Source organism: Dinoponera quadriceps, unplaced genomic scaffold (assembly GCF_001313825.1).
Source record: "Dinoponera quadriceps isolate SergipeBrazil2010 unplaced genomic scaffold, ASM131382v1 scaffold5896, whole genome shotgun sequence".
NCBI classification, from domain to species: domain Eukaryota; kingdom Metazoa; phylum Arthropoda; class Insecta; order Hymenoptera; family Formicidae; genus Dinoponera; species Dinoponera quadriceps.
Window position 1 is genome coordinate 22,182 of NW_014560199.1, and position 6,257 is coordinate 28,438.

Here is a 6,257-nt window from a genome sequence, read left to right on the forward strand (position 1 = left end):
ATATATATATATATATATATATATATCCACGAGGCCCGGCATCGTGACGTCAACGTCACGACACAGAGCACGGCTGCACACAATTTTGTATTTTGCAACCACGTCGATGAAAAAAAGGTTCCGAGTCAAGTTAAGTTCCTTAGCTATTACACAGACCGTGGCTAAAGACGCTTAACTTTTCCACTTATTTTTTTTTTGTTATGTATATGTATATATACGTGTGTTTTTCACTTTAAATCTCTTTAGAATAGACACCAAAGACACCGAGAGAGACTCGAAGGAAGTTTCGAAAAAGGAGATAAAGTCCATTCGGCTAACTAGGTTCGAAAATGTCTGGCTACTATAACGAGTCGAACTACTTTCTCTACTGTCGCTTTGCGTCCTACATACGCGTGCGTTAATATAATGCTTACGCATTTTCTTCTTCTTCTTTCCTTCTCTTTTTTTTTTGTCTTTTTAACCTACGAATAGTCGTTCCGTACGGACGGACCGACGGACACCGAGGATTGAGCAAACTGTTATTGCACGGAACGCGTGAAAATCGAAACACTCCCGAAAATCACCCCCTCCCCCTCCCACCCTCTTTCCTCCTCCTTTTACATTCTACGAGCCAGCCGTGTGAATTTGCGAGAGAAGAACTTGCATTGCCTAATTTCGCGCTGACTTTCACGCCTTACAACTAGTGAAAATGACTCCACTTGTGAGTAGAACGATTTCAAATATTTCTGAAATATTGGGTCGTCCAAAATATTTCGATAAAGTCCTAAAGTCGAGAGTATGGCAGGCGTAAAATTAATCGAAGAAAAAGGGTATCGTTATATAGCTTTATTTTGGAAATTTCATTCACCTGAAAAATATCTGAACTTTTTCCGTTACGGAATTTCATAATCGATTCTATTATAAAATCTGATCTTTAATCGGGAAAATTTTAAGTTGATCGAAAAATCCAACAATTACTCTAATTGTTTTGTATTTAGCGCGATGCTGCTTCGCGAAATTCATAAACATCATTGAAAATGTCACGGTAAGAGTAACGATCAACAAAAACACGTTAAACCCGCATCGAGGTATGAAATATTTCTCCTATGGCTAATAACCGAATTAATCAACATCCTTTTAATGATCCCCAAGATAAACGTACTTGAATAGACAGTAGCATGGGAACATTTTTTCCCGCAAAACACACAAATCATTTATCTCGTTACGTTATGGCCGGTATACCGATACCTTTGAGCGAGCAGGGCCGCTTTCCAAAGGTTACTCGTACGCGAAAATACGCAATGAAAGATTTTCCGGCGTGAATTCACTGGCAGAGGTCTCTATCGATGAAACATTAACGGCGAGAGACCTTCTTACAGCTTTCTACCTAAATACACTTAGCATATATCCTCGGAACATAGATAAACCATTAAAAACATTGTATATGTTCCTATCTACCTATACACAATATATAGATATAATGTTTGTATATCATAACCATATTAATAATATTAATTATATATATGTGTGTGTGTGTGTGTATGTGTGTGTGTGTGTGTGTGTGTGTGTGTATACGATTAGAGTAAATAATTAATCCTTATGCATATATCACATCTGATCGTTCAGTCAGTATAGGAAGACCCTCGCCACACCGTCAACACACGCAAACCCGTTTAATGTACGTGTTCCTATGTGTTTCTCTTTTCCATCTCTTACGTTTCTCAGGATTCAGAAATTTGTCGCCTCGCTACGCACTCTTCCTTTCCTATTTTCTCACTCTGTATCTTTCTTTCTCTTCCTCCTCTCCTCCAAGCGCCCTCTCGCGTTCTCGCTCTTCCAGCATTTTAAACTAATTCGATAGTAGCTACTATCTAAACAGACATTTAAGTTTTGGTAAAAACCTGAAATCGCCATCGAATATCAATATAATACACTTAGTTTTTATATACTTATAGTATAAATATAGGAACATTCATTAAATATATTTTCATATATAATATTATCGTCATATATATATATATATATTTATATTTATATATTTATATATATATATATTAGAATCTGTATATATACAAATATATATGTACGTATATACATATTTGTATATATTTGTATATATTACTTGGTGTTGTAGCTATAACTTTAAACGTGGTTGAAAATGCCCAATGTATTCCATAACGCCTGAATCATGATTAGTCCGTGATTTCTGGGAGTCAACGGTCAACCAAGCGTATTTCGAAATGAACGTCATGAACTTAAGAGAACGCGCGAGTCGACAGACGAACGAAATTGGCTATCATACATCCGAGGAAATATCCAAGGAAGCAGACACTCCTTGTTTTTAAAGGACACGAAACACCACGCCGGCCAAATGGAAACGTTGTGATGTTCGCATAGGCCGTAAATGAAACGGATCACAACGGATCGCGATACGCATGCTTGTAAAAGATACATCCTTAAATTTCATACCCGTTAATTAAATTATACAAAATATCCCACGATGCATTTGGACGGCCCGATCGTTCGATCCCGCAGCGTATTCGATGATCGAGAGGTGTGCGTTTATCGGAAAAGTCTACTTTTCCAGAAATCCGCGAGGAAACGTTAGTTTAAATCTAATTGGCTTCTCTCCCCCTGCAAATCAATCACGTCGGATTTGTCAGAGCAACCGTTGCGACAAAAAATCGGCGACTGAAACCGACGACTGAGACCGACATGTTTTCGGTGATGTCAAATTGCGACGTCAGGCTCGAGCAAGATAGTCGACTCAAAATCTGGGACGCCTTATAGATTGTACCCAATATGATCGCGTTGCTATCGCCGACTGGAAAGTATTCGTGCGAGTTAAAAACTATTCGCGAGCGTCTCGTACATACAAAGTGCGGCACGCGGAACGAAGAAACATAACACAGTCGCAATAAATATATTATCCCGCCGCATTCGGTAGATACGTTTTACCGGAGTTCAATTGAAAGACGACTGGGTATCACGCGAGCTAACGTGATGCGGAGGGTCGCGCACACGCGTCGCGATTAATTGATTCCTGGAATTCGATATAAGTTCGAGCAAGCCTATAAACGACTCCGCCGTATATGTATGTATATATATTTATATTTTCTCTGTATGTATGTGTGAGTGTGTGTGTGTGGGCATATACATTCCGCATGTGTATTCGATCATGTCAATTTGACCGATTTCCGGCGTATTCTATCGGAATCTTCAATCGCTCGAAACATCACCTGCGATACTCTGTATTACAGGCGTCAATTGCGACAATCGCCGGTAAATTAAGGTAGTAGCGGAGCGATTTAGTTTCGTATATTTCGGGTTAAAGTTAATTGGAAGTGACCTGCGTCGCGTCATTTTGTGTTACCATCGTTCTTCTTCTTTCTTTGAATTAATTATAACAAAGTGACTTAGCTATCTCTGTCGTGAGCACTTTGCTCATATCAAAAGAAATTCAATCTCTCAATTCATTAATTTCTCCTTCTTGTATTCTTTTATATATTATCACTGTGTGACAACGTTATATGTTTAAAAATCTTTGGGAATCATTAATATAATAATTAATTAAATGACAACGATCTCTTCGACACAACATTAGAGCAGTATGAAGAGAAGACTCCTACTTCCCTCTGCAGTCATATTGAATTATAAAGTCAAGGACAATGAATCTTGGGTTTTTCCTAACATCGTATAAATAAATTATTTTTGAAGAGATGCAGCGGACTTTTAACAGCTTAATGACGGTTGTTATAGCGACATACTATTTTAATTTTTATATTTAACATGTAATGACGCGCGTACCGGATTATCCTCCAGACGTACGTGGTGAATAAACTTTCCATGTCAAATGAATCATGAGTCTCAGATATATATAATTCTCTAATAACAACTTATGCAACTTATTGAATTAATTAACATAGCATATTTGATGCCACTCGTTAGGTTAATTATTTTTCGTGTACTGCCACTTATATTCAATGACATAAATCAGTAAAGTGTATCGAATTCTCTGTTTTTGACTCATGATTTAACAAATAGTGAATCTCTAACGACTCCCATTAGTCTATCTGTTCCGTGGAGAACAAATTGAATTGTACGTGCGTTTACTCACGCGAATAAAGCGAACGGAAAATTTCCCTTTGTATCTTACCGATCTCACATACATCCCCTAAAGGTGGATTATGGAAAAAGCAATTTACAGTAGCGTATACACCGCGAAAGATAAACTTCCACAATTGCTGATACCCAGTATGACTACAATCGAGCAGCAGAAATCTGAAATAAATCCAAGTGCCGCCAAATGACCCTATGGTAGAGAAGGAACGCGGGAAGGAAGCATCGCGACTTCGTCCTCACATTCGTGGTGATCCGCGTCAGCCGTTACGTCGACGCAAAAAGTATATTCCCCGACTCCGGCGTCCGTGACTCGCGCGTTTAGCGTGTACACACGACAGATGAAAAATCGACTCTTTATCACATGATTGCAGCTAATCCCGTCGGACTCCAGCTAATTGAGAAGTGACTAGTTACGTACATATACACTAAACGCCTGGCACACTGCTAAAATATCACATCGTGCGACCGTAACATCAAGGTACCTTCGTTAGCGATTCGCAAATTCTCCGAATCGAAAGAATGTTTCCCATTCGCGACTCCGATTACGCATGCCGTACGAATCAGGAGAGAATCGACGGAATCGGTTTATCGGTAGGCTACATCCGAGCCAGTTAATTCGACATTCGAGCGCCGGCGACTGACCCGGAGTCAAGTACTGTCTACACAAAATACAATTAATACGGTAACTAGAAGTAACACAACGCGCCGTAACGTTCCGCAAAACGAGATTAGATTGTCGCGTAGTTACTGTTTAGCGTTATTACGCTCGAAACGCGAACACTAGCATCCGCGGTGCCGGGTTTAATTCGGGTGTACTTTCATTCGTTCCCATCTTCCGGAGCGAACGGACAACCGAATTCGGAAAGCGCGCCCCCGAAATTGCTTTCTCGCCTGCGAGTATATTCGCGTCGCGGTGTATACGGTCGCAGGCTCTATCGCCTTACCATTTCTACTTTGGTACAGAATAATCGTTTGGCACACTGTGGCTATCGAGCGGCTACAGTCGCAATCATAAGCGATACCCAGCCTTGCTGTAAATGAGGCGAAATTTCACGTTGTGAAAACTCCCGTCGGGATCTCTCGGGGAGCTCGAACGCCGCGGGATCGCCGGCCGGCATCGTTAATGGAGAATCTGAACGTCACGCGCGACTGTATTCCGGAGTACCGAGAGTGTTCATCGAAAGACACTTTGTCCCGCGGCTGATTTGCAGCTCGAAGATCGGTAACGACGAATCCGCTGAATGGAAATGGAACGGCAGTGGGCGGACGTTGCAGCACCGGACTAACGATCAGGGTCATCAGGCGTCATGGAACGGTTTTCTTTAATCTTCTAGGTCTGCGCTCCTCGACAGATCGCAATGCGCGCGAGGACGCCACGTCCGGCTATTAAAGCGGACGAATACATTGTATTTATATAGATATATATGTATATATGGCTATACCGGCGAGAAGTGGGAAATTGAAACGGTGCGAACGCGAGCGAGGCTCCCGCGTCTCGCCGCGAAACTCGTTGACATTCGTTGGACACGGTTCCTCTTAAATGTTTCTCGTTATCTTAATGAAATCCCGCCGCCGCTACCGGGGGGACGCGACGGTATCACACCGATCGCAGATGACGTATCGACATATCGTTTAATTGTTAAATTACATCTTTATCGAGACGGTACAATACGGTCTAATTACGACTAAATTGGCCTATCGCAGTACCGGGCCGGTCTTGGAGGGAAATTGAGTTTTCACCCGACGGAATAGATTCTTTTCTTTCTTTCTCTCTTTTTCTTCTTCCACTCTCTCTCTCTCTCTCTCTCTCCCTTTTCTCTAAACAGTTTTCTTTGTTTGGCACGGTAAACGTCAACTGGTGACGTAATTTCTTTTTTATTCTTCTCTCTCTCTCTCTTTCTTTCGCGTTTTGTTTCAGTTAAAGGTACCGGCCGGCCGGTATCTGGCGATCAACCCTATTCGTTAAGTAGCACCTTCGTTATTCAACTTCGTTTCGCGTACTTTCGAGAGTGCGCGTACACAGAGCAGCAAGTACACTATATCACTTAAGAGCTAAGTATTCTGACCGAGTGGGGGATCCGGCCTCGTAAATGATCTTTCGAGTTCTCCTAAGAAACTCCTTTCTACCCCTATCTTTCTTTCCGCCTCTCCCCCTC